This window comes from Schistocerca cancellata, chromosome 2 (assembly GCF_023864275.1).
Source record: "Schistocerca cancellata isolate TAMUIC-IGC-003103 chromosome 2, iqSchCanc2.1, whole genome shotgun sequence".
Taxonomy (NCBI): domain Eukaryota; kingdom Metazoa; phylum Arthropoda; class Insecta; order Orthoptera; family Acrididae; genus Schistocerca; species Schistocerca cancellata.
In genome coordinates, this window is record NC_064627.1 from 306,768,455 (window position 1) to 306,786,451 (window position 17,997).

Genomic DNA, 17,997 nt, shown 5'->3' on the forward strand with positions numbered 1-17,997 from the left:
TTTGGACAGTATCAGTTAGCAAATATCAACTTTAAATTACATAACGTAAACATTTTTAACGGACGCGAATTCCTACCCAGCATCTATTGTCCCTGTTAAAGAACTACGAGAGATGTTAAATATTGCTTCTTCACAAGTAACTTACTTGAAATGCCGTGAGGTAAGGCCTTGTGTTGGACAGGGATTCGAACCCAGAACCTAATCGGATTGTTATCGAAGCACGATCAACTGTGACATTTCGGATTTTCTCGGCAGTAGATAGATGTTTTAACTGAAATGACGAGACGAAACATTAATTTTTTTTCTTCCCAGGACTCCAACCCGGCACCTATCGCTGTTATATTCTAGAGAAAACGAACGTTAAATACGGGTTTGTTACACAGGCAGCGACATGTGAGCATGTTTGAACTAGAAATAATATGACGAAGAGTTCAGTGCTGACTGGGAATCGAACCCCACACATATCGTTTTGACTACACACAAACAGACGTCAGCTACCGAATTTTTCTCCACCAGCAGCTCGGAATAACATCCTTGAACTTACAGTGATCTCGCAAATAGTTATATGTCTCACTGGGAGTCAAAAACGTCAGATACCGTTAGTGTTGACAACGAATGAAAATGCATTAAAAATCAAAATTATTATCCACCAGCAGATGGCTGTTATGTGTCCTTCTCCGGTATTCTGTGGTGTACATAGCTGTATTCCACAAGAAAATGCACGCCCGGGTTCCCGGGTTCGATTCCCGGCGGGGTCAGGGATTTTCTCTGCCTCGTGATGGCTGGGTGTTGTGTGCTGTCCTTAGGTTACTTAGGTTTAAGTAGTTCTAAGTTCTAGGGGACTGATGACCATAGATGTTAAGTCCCATAGTGCTCAGAGCCATTTGAACCATTTGAACAAGAAAATGTTTATAGTGGTACAGCTCGTGGGAGATGTGATGCACATCGATTGGTGGATCTCTGCTGACTGGGGTGGTTTCACGTAAGAGATGAGCCACTAAGGTCCGCGGTGATCGTTGCCACTGTTTATAAGTTTCGCTAACGTATAGCGCTTGCGCTTTAAGGTAGATGTCTGTCAGATGTAGCCCGCCATTGCGTGTCGGTAGCGTCAAGGTATCATATGAAACCTTAAATATCTGATCTCTGCTGACAAAATAACCAAGCGCTGCTTGCATTTGGTGTGCTGTGGTTCGTGGCAGAGGCAGCACTTGAGCAACATAGTTGACTTTGGAAGTGATGTATGTATTGGCCAGTTGCACTTTTTGTATTACGTTTAAATTACGCAAGCTGTGTTGTTTTATGCTTGCCCGTAATGTGGCAAGTAATTTTCTATAATTGAGAGCGGCCGTGCGGCGGATATTACTCGTATATTCTATTCCAAGGCATTTTATTTTGTGCACAGTGTTGATACGTCCAGCGGCTCTGATCTCTATACCCCGACCAAGATTCATAATACCAGATTTATTGCGGTTGAGTTTAGATCCTGCGCCAGTTCGTAGGTCGCTACAACTTCAAGTACTGTTTCCACCTCGCTCTCGTCAGTCACAAGTACCCCTACATCGTCCGCGTAGGCTTGAGATATGATCTTCTGTCCGTGTATGTGTAGTCCACGGAGTTGCCGAGTCAGGGATACTAAGAGAGGTTCAAGCGCAATCGCGAAAAGCGTCATGGACATTAGGCAACCCTGTCTTACCGAACTCTGAATATTGATCGGGTGACTGAGTTGTCCGTTGACACTGATTCTTGACGTGCTATTCGTCAGTATGTTTTCACGGAGGCTATAATTTTCTGGGGGAAGTGTATGGATATCATACACCGGAGCAGGTACGAATGATTAAATTTATCAAAAGCTTTTTCAAAATCAAGCGACATCATAGCACAGAGAATGTTGCAGGCTTCCGATATCGCTATAATGTCTCTATAGTTGCATAAGGTCTGAAATATCGTTCTATCCTTTCCCACACTTGTCTGGTAAGCTCCTGTCACTGTACGAGTAACTGAATTGAACCTTTGCATCATGATACGGGCGAAGATTTTATAATCACTATTGAGAAGTATTATGGGTTCAAGATTCTCCACGGTTTTGCCTCCTGGTGTTTTGGGGACTAAGACCACAGTACCTTCACAGAATTCCTTCGGAAGGTCAGTGTCGGCATTTAGTATTTCATTGCAGACGATTGTCAATTTATCAATTATCCGTTCGCGAAAAGTTTGATAAAATTCAGCGGGTAGCCCATCTGGTCCAGGTGATTTGTTCTTTGGGCTCCTCGAGATGGCATCTTCGACGTCTTCGTCCGTTATTCTCGCTGCGAGCACGTCAGCTTCTTCTGGAGTGAGTCGCTCTGTCGTCCTAGCAGTGAGAGCTTGCTGCGCTGTTTCATCTGTCTGTGTATTGGCCAGCAATTCACTAAAGTGTTGATGGATCTCGTCTCGTATTACAGCTTGATCTGTCAAGAGTCTCCCATCTGAAGTTTTGAGTTCCGCCAGAATTTTTCGTTTTTGTCTTTTGTTCTCTTAGAGGATGTGGTATATCGATGTTGTTTCTTCTCGTGTACCGTTCTGCAAACGCGTTCGTATTTTACAGCCTTCGAGATGGTGTCTCTGCAGGGTGAGCACTTTTGCTTTTATTCTGTTGATTTGCCCATAATTTGTTATGACTGGAGCATCCCGAACGCACAAGTCTCTCAGACAGCTGAAGTAAAAGTCTAATGTCCGCTTCCGCCAGGCGACTTTTTCACGGGAGTAAGTTTTCATTGTCTTTATTATTGCGGGCTTCGCGCAGTTTAGCCACCAATTCAGCGCCGTACCGTACAAGTGGAACTTCCTTTCACATTCTGCCCAAGTGGTGTGGAAGGCGGCGTGACATCCAGGATCCGGAAGATGAGCAACGTTTAGCTTCCACTGACATCTCGCCCTGTAAGTGCCTTGTTTCTCTATACTTACCGTACATATGTACGCGATATGATCAGAGAAAAACGTGGGCCATAGCTCGGACTGTAAAACGTGTCTCCTTAAATTGGATGTTGCGTAAATCCTGTCGATACGACTGGCAGAATGGCTGGTGATATAGGTGAATCCTTGCCTATCACCGTGTTTTAGTTCCCAAGTATCAAACAGATGGAAGTCTCTGACGATGTTCTCCAGCTCCAGAGATTTGTTAAAATTTGTCGTCTAATCTTTGGGACTCAGCTCGCAATTAAAGTCACACGCAAATATTATTTGTTCAAATCGAACCGCGAAAAGGGGGGCGATGTCCTCCTTGAAAAATTCGGCCCTACGGCGCTTGTTTCCGGTTCCTGACGGGGCATATATGTTGATAAACCTGGTGTTGTTTATCGTGACAGCGAGACCTTTAGTGTTCGGCAGGTCTGTTAAGTAGGATCCCGTCTTTAGTCATAATCGCTGTGCCGAGGCTATTGTCATTGCCAGGATTGATGACGGCGTTGTAGCCAGTGATGTCGTCCAAACGGATATCCGTTACTCCTTGCAGCATTAAGATGTCAATATCAGCGGCGTACAGATAATACTGGAGATTTCTCAGATTGACGGTGCTGCTAATTTTATTTATATTCAAGGTCGCAATTCTGTACGCTTGCAAGGACGTCATGTCGACTATACCGTGTCAGGTGGGGTACTGTTTGCCAAGTGAAGTGGATGTTTGCTCCACTTAGAAGAAGTCGGCATCATCATCTGCTGCACGAGCGTCTTTGATGGTGGTTTGTTGCCGGGTGGACACATCTTGTCGACGGTCGGGTGCCGTCCGTCCTGAATGTTGTGGTATGTCAGCCATCTCTGCCTCATGGCTTTGCTCCTCCATGTCATCCGCCGTCTCGCGTGCACGTAACTTCCCGCGTGTCCGTTTTTGGTGCAGGTGGAGGGTCCTTCGGACTAGCTGTACCGTCTGGAATGTGGATTCCACGGTCGGGTTCAGTGTCCTCATTTCAAGTCTTCTTTTTTGTTGTTCGATCTTCCAGAGGAGTTGCCTGTGTCGTCTCCGCCAGTTCTTGGCCTATCTGTTTCGCCTTTTCACGCAGGATTGGCGCGATTTCTGCTGTTCCCAGACGGGCTATTCGACGTTTCTTCCGTTTCTTTGGTGAAACAGTTGTAGGCTGCTGGTCATTATCCTCCGACGTGGCAACCGTGTCCTCTTTGTGCTGCCCGACTTCTTCGAGTGATTTTCACATGTCTTCTTCTGCCGTCTTAGCCTGGTCTTGTTCTGTACGCCTGTCAGTTTCCTCGTCTTTTGAGTGTGCTGGACCTGTAGCTTCTGTGCTGCTAGTATCCATGGCTACGTTACCATCGGGAACGTCGGCATAAGTAACTACCGTCCTGTTGAAACACATGTCTGGGGGGACGTCACTGCGAATTGCGGCGGCGTACGTCACGGGTAGCGTGGCCATCTGACTAGGCGGGTCTCGCACCCCAGTCGGCAGTTGCGTCACACGCCGTTGAACACACTGCGCGGGGACGTGTTGGGTCGAACCACAACCCGAGCAGTTTCTCGGCTGGCCATCGTAAATGATGATCGCCCGATATCCACCAATCCAGAGATACGATGGGATATGTTTCAGCATGTCAATCTTAACTTGCCTGACTCCATTTAATACTGGATACTTGTGCAAGCTAGACCATTTTCCGGCGACATTGCTGATAATGCCGGCCGCGGTGGCCGTGCGGTTCTGGCGCTGCAGTCCGGAACCGCGGGACTGCTACGGTCGCAGGTTCGAATCCTGCCTCGGGCATGGGTGTGTGTGATGTCCTTAGGTTAGTTAGGTTTAAGTATTTCTAAGTTCTAGGGGACTTATGACCTAAGATGTTGAGTCCCATAGTGCTCAGAGCCATTGCTGATAATGGCGCCATAGTCTCTCAGTTTGTTGTTAATCTCCTCGGGCGTTATTCCAAAGGGGAGCTCAAAGATTCGAACCGTTCTTATTCCCATTCCGGCACGCGAATCCGTGACCTGCCCTATGTGTCCGTCCGAATGTTTGAATTTTGCCACCCCACCACATGCTTCTACAATTTGGTCGCACTTGTCAGAACTGGATAACTTAAGGAACACAGTCGGACTGACAGTCGACAGGTGAATTCCAATCAATTCATCCACTTTGATCTGAAAAGTTTCTTCGATAAATGCCTCAACTTCGTAAGATTTCGGTCGGGCGTAGTTCGGATCGAAAATCAACTTCAAAGTATCGCGTCGCGTTGTCTGTTCCATTATGTCATTCTAGAAATGTGATCGCGGACTATGACTAACGCAGAAAGCTCGCACTCACCACACAGCGCCGGCCGCTCGCAGCGACGATGTAAACACCGCAACAGCCGCTCCGCACGTCCGCACAGCACGGCCGCCGGCGGCGGAATATCCAACAGACCAAAAAAGGATCAAATGGTTCTGAGCACTATGGGACTTAACTTCTGAAGTCATCAGTCACTTAGAACTTAGAACTAATTAAACCTAACTAACCTAAGGACATCATACAAATCCATGCCCAAGGAAGGATTCGAACCTGCGACCGCAGCGGTCGCTCGGTTCCAGACTGCAGCGCCTAGAACCGCACGGCCACTCCGGCCGGCTCCAACAGACCACCAAACCCTCTTCTCTGTTACTCCTTCTTCTATCATAACACCGATGTGGCACACTCGATGAGAACTCTGACCCACAGATTCCCTGAAGTGGTTTGCAGCATGTTCAGTACAGTCATTTACTTGGTTGACCGAATCGCCATGAACTAGATGACTCGGCTATCCAGTGAATACATTCAACCCTATTTTGTAATCACCGAAATAAAATAACGTAACTGCCACCTAACAGAAATGCCAACGTGTAGGATGCAGAAATTTGAATAGGAAGTGTTCCTTTCCATTTGAGCTACCCTGTTGTGCTATCTGTTTGTTTAAACCGTCGTGCAGTGCAAAAGAAAAGCTGTCACTGTCTGCCTCTCAGAAGTCTAGATCCGGCCTTTTGCATTATCTCACAGCACTGTGGAATGCGGAAGATCTGGAGGAAGTGTCGACTTCCGCAGCTGCTAGCTACTAGCGTAACGGTAAGCGTCGCGCACTGTCGATAAGGCGTCGCGAGTTCTATTACAGCCGCTGCTACGTTTTTTAAAACGCAGTTCTGCTGCGTGCTGAAGTTATCAATTTAATGGAACTTTGAACATAATTCCCTTCACTTCTCAACCCAAAATAGTCGCATGTGGAAAAAGGGCTAACTTCTGCGACATTTAGTTCTTTTCAGGTTTAATAGACGGTCAGGCAGCAGATGCATCTCGAAGCTTTTGTATTATGTCTGGGGAGAGCACATCGTGCCAAAATAGTCAGAAAAGTATTTTCTACATTAGCTGTCGTCTGGTAGTGGCATTTTATTGTTCTTCAAACCTTGTTTGACAGCTTTAACTCGGAACAAGTTTTCTACATGCATGTAATCAATAAACTGCATGTGCATTGTCAGACTGTTATAGATAACATCAGAGAATTCGTATATATCGTTGATGATTAATTTCTCTCTCATGTTTAGTATTAACAACACTAAAAGAAACCTTACGAAAATTGTGCACTGTATTATAAGAAATGAAACAAAACTACCCACGATAACCTTACGACGAAAGTCTGTTTTGACAAAACTGAGTATCTGTACACAAGCGTGCCTCTATCCGAACGAATTAGTAAAATACTGCTCACTTAGATTTCGATTGGGTCTGTGTTTAATTGGTATGCTGTGTCACACACAACAGGAATGCAAATGTGTCATTTCATAAATAAAGTTATGTATTCCTAGAAACCTAAAATTTGCTTGTCAGCAGCGGAAAGAGGCGTTACCTGTTGTGCAGCATTGTAAGTTTTTCACCATTGCACTATGAGCTGGAAGTATTTTCTTGCGATTTGCTCATCAATTCATTTCCTTCATTCTTATCACCCTGGAATGTGAGTCTTAAGTGAAGAACAACATTTAATTTCGTATCGTTGACGGTCGAATCGAATTTCTTCAGAGACGCTTGTATTGTGAAGCAGCTTGGCAGCCACAAAGCCGAGATCTGCGACCATTAACACAACTTACTGAGTCGAGCTGCCAAGAGGATATGATGTGTGAAGGTTTTCTCCTGATTTCGTTACAGAATTTTCCTGCAAATTCGCAGCCCCATAAAATAAATCAGAAAAAATACCTCACATACGCTGGCCCTAACCACGGTTAGAACTGACAACTCATTGAGCCGTTGCGACACGAGACATGGGCGGTACCAAGGAGCTACGGACACACTGCTGCCAGCACCCCACTCTTATCATGGTGTTGGTCTCTCAGCCTCGTAATGCATCGTGTAAGATAATAAAAGTTGTCACTTACGTGAAGAATAGCATTTCTTTAGCCAAAAAATTGAATTTTCTGTCTCAGTGTCTTACATTATATGAGGATTATATAGCACGAGTCATTCAAATGGAAAGGGAATATCAAGTAAATTTAGCGAGTTAATTCAGTACTACACACGGAAATGATTGCACTGTCACAGTGTTGCCAAATGTTTGTGACGATGTTGCCAATTCTCAGCTGTGCTAGGAACATCTCTGTAGCGTTATAGGAGGAGAATCCCGTGCTGGTGTCATAGGGGGATGCGGAGAGGAGGCGCGGGGTTTGCTTAATATGCTGCGTTTTCTCCTACCAGTTCTGTCAAACATTCAGGTGTGTAATCTTCCATCACGATTACAGTTTCCCACGAAATATATACCAATAAAACACTTACCTTCTTAGTTTGTGACAAAAGATTATTTCACTACAATAAAAAGTCTTTGGAATTCAACTTTGCCCAGCTGTCACGAAAAGTAAGATAACAAATATTTTACACCTCGAAATCGATTTCATCTATGTGCAGTCTTGTGATCATACAAGTAGAATTTCATGAAATACACGAGAATGTAGAAAAATGTTGGTGCGAATGGAAGCTGTAAGAAACACAGTTAACTGATTATTCTATACCACGTAATAATCAATTCATTTGAAAATTCAGAAGAGAAGAAACTAAAAATTATGCCCATTAAGACAGAAACTAAAGTGCAGATGCGGGCACTGTGCAAATCTGGGCTTTTTCATCTTCAGATCTATTCAAATAATGTATACTAACCAGCGTATTCATTGCTTTCGTAATGTTTCCCTCTTGTTTAGTCTTCTAAAAATGAACTGGATCCACACCCATGAGTCTGATTGTTTGTTTGTATCCTACCATCTACTATCTTTGTGTGTTATTGTTCGGTGTTCAAAAAGCAAAACATTAGGCCTGCTCCCACGAGGTATTAAAACTAGGTCGCAAGAAGGCTAACGAATTATCATCAAAATACAGTGAGACGCCAATTTGTCTGTCGTCATGGTGTTAAGTCGACAGAAATAGTTGGGTGTTATTGCCTGCATCACCGGCATCCCATTGTCGTCTCCTCTTATTGAGAGTTTCATATTACCCTGAACACAAGACGCTGAGATAAATGTATATTCTCCGTGACGAAACATCCCACATTCCATTCATCCTGATCCTTTCGTAACGTGCATCTGCGGTATTGAGTGATAGGAAAGCTGTTGTGAGGTGACGAATAACAATAACAATGGTAGTAATAACAAATCAATACTCAAGGATGTTTACTGCATTACAGACGATTAACAAAATAACCAAGAAAGACTGAGTATTTAATTGGCCCACTGCATAGGTTCAAATGGCTCTGAGCACTATGGGACTCAACTGCTGAGGTCATTAGTCCCCTAGAACTTAGAACTAGTTAAACCTAACTAACCTAAGGACATCACAAACATCCATGCCCGAGGGAGGATTCGAACCTGCGACCGTAGCGGTCTTGCGGTTCCAGACTGCAGCGCCTTTAACCGCACGGCCACTTCGACCGGCTCACTGCATAGGTGTTCTTACCACTTTGTTACTGAATTCTGATCTGGTTATTTGCAGAGAGAAAAGAAAGAAGCCTGTAGCCATACATATCGCTAGTACAATGAGATATTACCTATCAACTATCCTTGCTTTACATCACGAGACGAAAATTGCGTCACTGAGCTGATATTTGAAATACATTCCTGTTTTCTCTCTCTGTCTCTCTCTCTCTCTTTTTATTTTTACTTTTGTTTTTTGAGGAAAGCATCGAGAAGCGCGAATAATAAGCAACTAGGCATATAAGTTGTTTACAGTTATTTTCATCGGGATACATTTTGCAAAAATACAACTTTTAAGTGTATTATTGCGAAATTCCAGTTATTGACAGTCTATTCGCGAGTTTGCTCGCATTCAGTGGGGTGAAACCTATCAGAGAAGCAAGCAAAACACAAGTATTTCTTGCACCATGCGCAACACACAAACGAAATCTCGCTGCACTGACGTTTTGTCCGATATATTGCACGGAAAACACGTCTGATTCATGTTGCTGAATACAGCTCTATCAGATATCAATTTGGATGCGTACCAAGTGTATAAAAGTATATCTTGAAATACGCAGAAAGGCACATAGAGGTATTCGACTGAAACATAGCCATGACCAAGATTGTAACTGGGGTCGACAGCATCGACGTCTACCACCTTGGCAACTCGAACGGTGACAGTGCTCGGCCGGTTACTTACTTTGACTGGTATCAAAGCTACCGCATGAAAACACAAAAATGTTAATAACCCGAAGATCATTAATTTTGGAACCCATAGAAAGTAAAGCAGTCATCAGTCGGAAGAGTGGTTTGAACACCACAGTGCTGTAATAGCAACGGACTTGTTGGAGGTGGTATGCTGTTGCTTTCATCCGACGTTTGAGTTGACTTACCTAGCCAGTTAATAGGAGAACCTAAAGTTTTATGTGGCATTCGGACCACAGTGCAACTCGGCATCTTTCACATCAAAAACACTGCCCGAGGGGAAATAAGTGTAAAATGGCACATAAAAAACGTCGGACTGACGAGGGATCGAACCTGAGACCTTTATATCCATAGTCTTGCTCTTTATCACCTTGCCACCATGCAACCAGGCTGCGGTTTCTGCTTGGCATTAAAATTAGGATCTCCGTTTGTGCCTGCGTTTGCACTTGCGTGTCCCTTAGGAGACCTTATTTTTGGGATTATTCTCGTATACGTGTGTGTAAACGCCTTCCAATGCCCACTCAAGGAAGACAAGGATACACAGTCTAGCTTCAATATTACAAATACACCTCGGTTTGTGGATGAACGCAGACTTAGGTTGATAATCATTCTGAATATCTAGCAGTCCTGTACCCATTGGTGTTAAACTCGTTTACAACCAATGATTCCTGCAGCTACAGGAACACTACTTGTGATACCTCTCAGACAAACTTACGCAGTGCTGTCAGACGAAAAGATCAACCTGATACTGTGGGAAGTTTTTTGACAACTTTCGTACCTGGATAAAGAGCTTTTCCTATTTCAGATATCTGTGAACGTTGCTGCATAAGAAGAAACTAAATTCCTTCAGCTACACCAATGTTTAATGAAATCGTCTGGTTTGTGAATCGTTTACCGGTCGTACTCTGCCGCATTTCGCTGGTTGGAAGGCAAAAAGCTTACTGACAAATTTCACAGGAAGAAAAGGGGGACGAAATGTCTCCCACTGGAAGGTCATGTTGTTTTATTTAAATGATTACAAAATCAGGTAAAACGAACAGCGCAGTTGTCAGTATAAGCACAATACTGCTGTCAGTATGATGTTGCACCGACCAGGGCCTGTAATGATAAAGGTCCCGTTTAGGTCAGGCGCATTGTATACAGAAGTGTAAGAAAGAGCACCACTAAATCCTACAATCTGCATGCATTGCATACACACAGAAATTACTGTTACAGGTTACTTATGGAGCCCAATGAGTGAATTGCATATTTTCCGGTGAGAAAGAGCACTGGCAAACAGTCTTCGCTACTTTAGGTTACTTAAACTGGTGTCACTCTGAGCCAGAATTTATGGTCAGTGACTAAGTGTAAGGACAATGAGTCGGATGCGGGAGTTGCAACTGTGAAATACTTTCCTACATTATAGAAGCGAATATTAAATTTCAACTAATATTTCGAACATTTTGGATTTGGATAGCTTGGAATGAAAATCTTTCTGTTTATTGCAAAGGAAAACAACTGATTTTCTAAAACATTCTCTGTCATACACAACATGAAACAGGCCACGTCGACCAAATCGTGTCGAAGAACTGACAGCGACGTATGGCGGAAGGCAATAACATCCCTTGGCTTTTGGTTTGGCAGTATTCGACAGCCATTTCTAGGCGCAAGTAAATGAAGAGAGGCAGCGTGTTTTTGTTATCAAGTAACGTCTTCATCAATTACTTTAGTTTTAATGTGATCTACGAGTAATTGCTGATGTTTGATATTAACATGGAAAGGATTCCGTAGACAGGGAAAGAACCTGTTCTTGGGCAACTACTTCTATAATGACCAAAAGGCATTAAATGATATTCAAGCACATGGGTTAAAGCAGCGGTATGAAGAAAATGATAGTAATAATGACGGTAATAATCGAATTATCCGGTAATTTCACACTTCACAGTGGATTTTCTCGAACTAAGAAATTTCCTGAATTAGTGAAAATTTCCAAATGGCTTCACATCGAGGCTATGATGCCTAGAAGAGTCTTTACATTCTGCTGACATGAGAATAGCGTAATCTCCACATCAGAAGCTTGCTTCTAATTAACCATTTAACAGAATCGCATTTTTTCCACCGTGACTAATTTTGTAAGCTAATCACATCATCCGTTTCACCACGCGTCTGGGGTTGGGAAATGTGGCCACAATGGTCTGGTGGAACGAATTATCACAAGAACAACGCGTGGGTTCAGGCATTTACTTTTAAGAGGCACAAACAGATTTACTTTATCTCTGGTAACCTCAAGGGAAAGATGTTATAATCCAGAATACGCATTACACATAACATTCCTTCATTACCAAATGGGCAGAGCCGGTATACGTTGGGAAATGACATGGGTGGAGGTCATGGTCAACAGAAATACTGTCGCCAGTAAACTTACTTACATTTAAAAATTTTATTTTATTTGATGAACCGATAGCCATTTAAAGGAACAGGGCTCTTATTTTACTTGTACTTGATTGAACTACAGACGTTGAAAAATTTGGTGCTGGACTGTGATTCGAATTCGTATCTCCTCTTTCGAGGATCTGAATCTCTCGGAACAGTATAGTTCAATCATTTCGTTCCTTTCCCAAGACTGCATTATTCTCTGGGTCTCTTCCAAAGGTAACTATGTGGCTCCGAATCCTGATCCAGTACAAAATTATTCATAATTTCATTTCAAGCCCTATCACGTGCACACCGGCCTGCTAGTGAAAATTAACGTGCATTTTTAATGTCTGTTCATGTGTTGCCAACAACTTCTGGACAAACACGCACACATCTTACTGTTGGTGAGTTAGCAGTTCATACTTAAGCTATATTCGTGGACGATAAAGAAGAACGATAGCAGTGCGGTTCGATTGCGCTCAGGCACAAAAATTTGTATCCTTATTCAAACACCTAGCAGCTGGCAAGAAAAACCGATACGTAACATTTGATTTTGCTTAGTTAACGATCCGATTACGTGTTGGGTTCGTATCTCCGTCACAGAATTTCGTATCATGCGCTTCATCTTTAAATGCATACACACTTTGTTACTTCTGAATTGAGGTGTATCAGACATCTTTCGTGGATAGTTAACATGGATGAAAGGGTCTTGATAGGAGTCCCGGTTTATTATAATAACTGTCGTCTTTTATTTTCAAGTTTAGATTAAGTTACTGATATAGGCGAAAATTTCGGTAATTCTTGACTGTTCATGGCTAGTCAGCAATATGATACGATTATATTAGATTAGATTAATACTTGTTCCATAGATCATGAATACGACATTTCGTAATGATGTGGAACGTGTCATTTTAATGAAAGATTTCTTTACATACCAGTATTCAATTTCTGTACAACAGTTTTTTTCTTCTGTCTCATTCTTTTTTATTTCTCTCTCTCTCTCTCTCTCTCTGTCACACACGCGCACACACACACACACACACACACACACACACACACACACACACACACTTTTTTTTTGTCAGTTGTGCTCGACTATCGGCGAGGCATGAAAACGTCCGTGAATGAGTTTCTTAGTTTTGCGTACAGTTACGAAAGAAATATAAAAACAACAATTAAAGTTACTGATTTATGATAGTTAGCGGTCAGTTCTGAGTATTATTAGTAACTACGCTCCAGTCCCTAAACCTAGTTACAGAAATGCGAATCAGACGCATTACATATTCCAGGCCGTAGCAGCTGCGTCTTTGAGACGCCAGCTATTGTCACTTCCCAGCCCGCTGTAGGATCACATCGATTTGTCTTCTTCCTCCTGGTACTGTAACTGAGATTTGGCAACAAGGTATGTTTGGCAACACTGTGATCGACGAGTTACTTCCTGGTGTGCACGGAATTAAGCCTCAAAATTCACTTGATATTTCCTGTCATTTTCATTGAATAATCTGAGTTGTTATCGCTTGAGGTGTAGCAGAAGATTGTAAATTTACCGTTTTCAGCCCAGGGAAAGTCGTTGGAAATCGCAACTAATCTCGTCCTTTAAATAGCGGATTACGAGTTCTAGCCCTTATTGGCCTTGTAAGAGGAAAGCACGACACATACTTCTTGGTTGGCCTTGTGGTGGCGTGCTGACCCGTGGAAAAGCGTCTGTTACGGTTCGCGGTTCCAGTGTTGCTTAATGTAACGTTTTTATCCCATCAGTGAAAGAGCTAAAAGCAGTCACATCAAACATCAATAAGCAAATTGCAAGAAATACTTTCAGCTCGTAGTGCAATGGTGAAAAACTTACAATGCTGCACAACAGGTAACGCCTCTTTCCGCTGCTGACAAGCAAATTTTAGGTTTCTAGGAATACATAGCTTTATTTATGAAATGACACATTTGCATTCCTGTTGAGTATGACACAGCATACCAATTAAACACAGACCCAATCGAAATCTAAGTGAGTAGTATTTTACTAATTCGTTCGGATAGAGGCACGCTTGTGTACAGATACTCAGTTTTATTAAAACAGACTTTCGTCGTAAGGTTATCATGGGTAGTTTTGTTTCATTTCTTATAATACAGGGCAGAATTTTCGTAAGGTTTCTTTTAGTGTTGTTAATACTAAACATGAGAGAGAAATTAATCATCAACGATATATGCGAATTCTCTGATGTTATCTATAACAGTCTGACAATGCACATGCAGTTTATTGATTACATGCATGTAGAAAACTTGTTCCGTGTTAAAGCTGTCAAACAAGGTTTGAAGAAGAATAAAATGCCACTACCAGACGACAGATTATGTAGAAAATACTTTTCTGCGCTCTCCCCAGACATAATACAAAAGCTTCGAGGTGCATCTGCTGCCTGGCCGTTTATTAAACCTGAAAAGAACTAAATGTCTCAGAAGTTAGCCGTTTTTCCACATGCGACTATTTTGGGTTGAGAAGTGAAGGGAATTATGTTCAAAGTTCCATTAAATTGATAACTTCAGCACGCAGCAGAACTGCGTTTTAAAAAACGTAGCAGCGGCTGTAATAGAACTCGCGACGCCTTATCGACAGTGCGCGACGCTTACCGTTACGCTAGTAGCTAGCAGCTGCGGAAGTCGACAACACTTCCTCCAGATCTTCCGCATTCCACAGTGCTGTGAGATAATGCAAAAGGCCGGATCTAGACTTCTGTGAGGCAGACAGTGACAGCTTTTCTTTTGCACTGCACAACAGGGTAGCTCAAATGGAAAGGAACAGTTCCTATTTAAATTTCTGCATCCTACACTGTTGGCAGTTCCGTGTAGGTGGCAGTTACGTTAATTTATTTCGGTGATTACAAAATAGGACTGAATGTATTCACTGGATAGCCGAGGCAGCTAGTTCATGGTGATTCGGTCAACCAAGTAAATGACTGTACTGAACATGCTGCAAACCCCTTCAGGGAGTCTGTGGGTCAGAGTTCTCATCGAGTGTGCCACATCGGTGTTATGATAGGAAAAGGAGTAACAGAGAAGAGGGTTTGGTGGTCTGTTGGATTGCTGATAGCTTTATATACTGGCGGTCTAGGTTCGATTCCACGTTCCGCCCATGATTTTTGATAGTGGGAGACAGATTCTATTCGCTTCTGGCTACGCCAAGTGAAGAAGGTATAATGGAATTGTGGTCTGAAATTCACATTAAACATGATTTTCCTTCTCTACCAAGTAGACGATAGGTTGAACCACAATAATGTTAGGGGTGGCGAAATGTAGAATCTCTATCACCAGTATCCTTTCTTATACTAGTTATTCATTTCTAGTGACGAAACAAACGCTATGTAGGGTCACAGGACACTTATTCCATCATTTATTTGATCTTCTGTATGCCGATAAAATTGGTTCTGAACTGGGAATGCAACTCAGACTGCCCTTAACGCGGACTACAATTTGTTGTTTGTTCAAAACTGCAGATTCCTCAACATCTCCACATATTGCGCGTGAATGGGTTCGAATCTTGGCCGGGCACTAAGGTTTTCATTATGAATTATCAAGCTCTAGCATGAGAACAGCTATCTGCTGGTGGATAATAATTTTGATTTTTAATGCATTTTCATTCGTTGTCAACACTAACGATATCTGACGTTTTTGACTCCCAGTGAGACATATAACTATTTGCGAGATCACTGTAAGTTCAAGGATGTTATTCCGAGCTGCTGGTGGAGAAAAATTCGGTAGCTGACGTTTCTTTGTGTGTAGTCAACAACGATATGCGTGGGGTTGGATTTTCAGTCAGCACTGAACTCTTCGTCGTATTATTTCTAGTTCAAACATGCTCACATGTCGCTGCTGGTGTAACAAACCCGTATTTAACGTTCGTTTTCTCTAGAATATAACAGCGATAGGTGCCGGGTTGGAGTCCTGGGAAGGAAAAAAATGAATGTTTCGTCTCGTCATTTCAGTTAAAACATCTAGCTACTGCCGAGAAAATCCGATATGTCGCAGTTGATTGTGCTTCGATAACAATTCGATTAGGTTCTGGGTTCGAATCCCTGTCCAACACAAAGCCTTTTCTCACGGCATTTCAAGTAAGTTACTTGTGAAGAAGCAATATTTAACATCTCTCGCAGTTCTTTAACAGGGACAATACATGCTGGGTAGGAATTCGCGTCCGTTAAAAATGTTTACGTTATGTAATTTAAAGTTGATATTTGCTAACTGATACTGTCTAAAATCGAGGTATATCCCTTTCTGTATGCCTAGTCAGGAATGACTGTTAGTTTCCGTCAGTCACGAAATCTTAGTCTCATGACCTGGGTTTGAATCCGTATGCAGAACGAGACGGTTCGTCGTGTCATTTTAAGTTCATACATATTCTCAACCAGCTGCTCGTGAATAACTTAAATTTTTAATGTCATTTTGTGTTAAATAACAAGTACAGTATGTTACTTTGAAGAGGAAATCATGAATACGACGAACTTACTACGTGCATTACCTATCTGACGTTATAATGAGAGTGGTAACATTTCAGGTATGTCATTTATTGCAATAAATGTGAGCTTACAAGCCTCAAGGACAGTCTTATCTGTGATAAGGTGTTCCCTGATATTTCTAGTATCGTGGTATTACTTTACATCTTGAGTTATTGCGATACAGAGCAGTGTTTTCTAGTGGTGACTTGTTGGAACAATTTTCAATAGTCAAACGACTGTACCAAGGAGCGGTTAGAGGATCTGCTAGACAGCTGCGTTATGTGGGTTGCATGCGAATCAGGCGAAATGCAATTCAGGTCGTTCGGATCCTTTTGAGCATAACTGTACATATATGTATCTGCGCCAAGATAATATTAAGGATTATTTCCGTTCTCCGACCTCACCTTTCTCGTTCTAGACGTTTCCTTACCTTCCTGTTAACAGAACTTCGATAACTTGGTGAACTCCTTCCTGTTAACAGAACGGGGCTCACCAGGTTATCGAAGTGACTGCTTCAGAAGTGAGTGTTAGTTCCACTGAACGTTGGGAGCAAAAAGAAATTAAAAAAAAACCTCAACTGCTTTGTGAAATAATTGTCTAAAAGAAAGGAACAAACAAAATACATTATAGAAACTATTGATGTGCCCTTGCATGATACTGGATGTCACGTACATCAAATGAGATTGCACGATCGACGTAATCCACTAGACAAATGTACTCTAGTACTCTTTAAAATTCAAAGTTAAACGTTATATTTTATATTGTCAATTAGCACCTCATTTGCTGTATGATTCCGAGCATCTTATAAATGTGTTAAATATTTGACTCATCTGGTTTATTTCTTACTTTTAGACAAGTAATTTTACAAAATATATGACCATATTTCTTTCTCCCAATTTTTTGTGTATTTTTTTACTGACAGGTAAATATCATACCAGTGGAACTTCTTAAAGGCAGAATAGCTAGCCCTTGAAGAGAAGTTTTTAACACTTCATTTATATAGCTAGTAGCAGACGTTCGCGCAGATTTCAATTTTCTCTCAAATCACTATGTTTATTTATTTCATTACCTCGATTCCTTTCGGGCAATCAATCTTAAAAAAAAAAAAAAAAATAGACTTAATGCTGCTCTTCATCGAACGCGAGAACCGTGTGGGACTTTGCCAGGGTGTACACAAGTACGCTAAGGCGAATAACCCGCGAATCAGTGTGTGTGTGTGGGGGGGGGGGGGGTGGGGGGGGGGGGGAATGGAGCACAGACGATCATACGATTTCAGGTATATCCTTTTCTTGGGTGTAAACAAACTGTATGGGCAAATCATCTGGAGGGCTCTGATGGCTGTCCAGAAAGGGACTCGGCGGACTGAAGGACGAAGAGAACTCCGATGTGGCCTAAGATGCTGGTGAAGGATTTGCTCTTGGAGGTAGAACTGGAATATCACACCCATCTGCATGGCGACTTGTCTTTGTGTCCGTAGCGCCTAGTCTTGCGAAACGGTTCCATCCCGAAACTGCT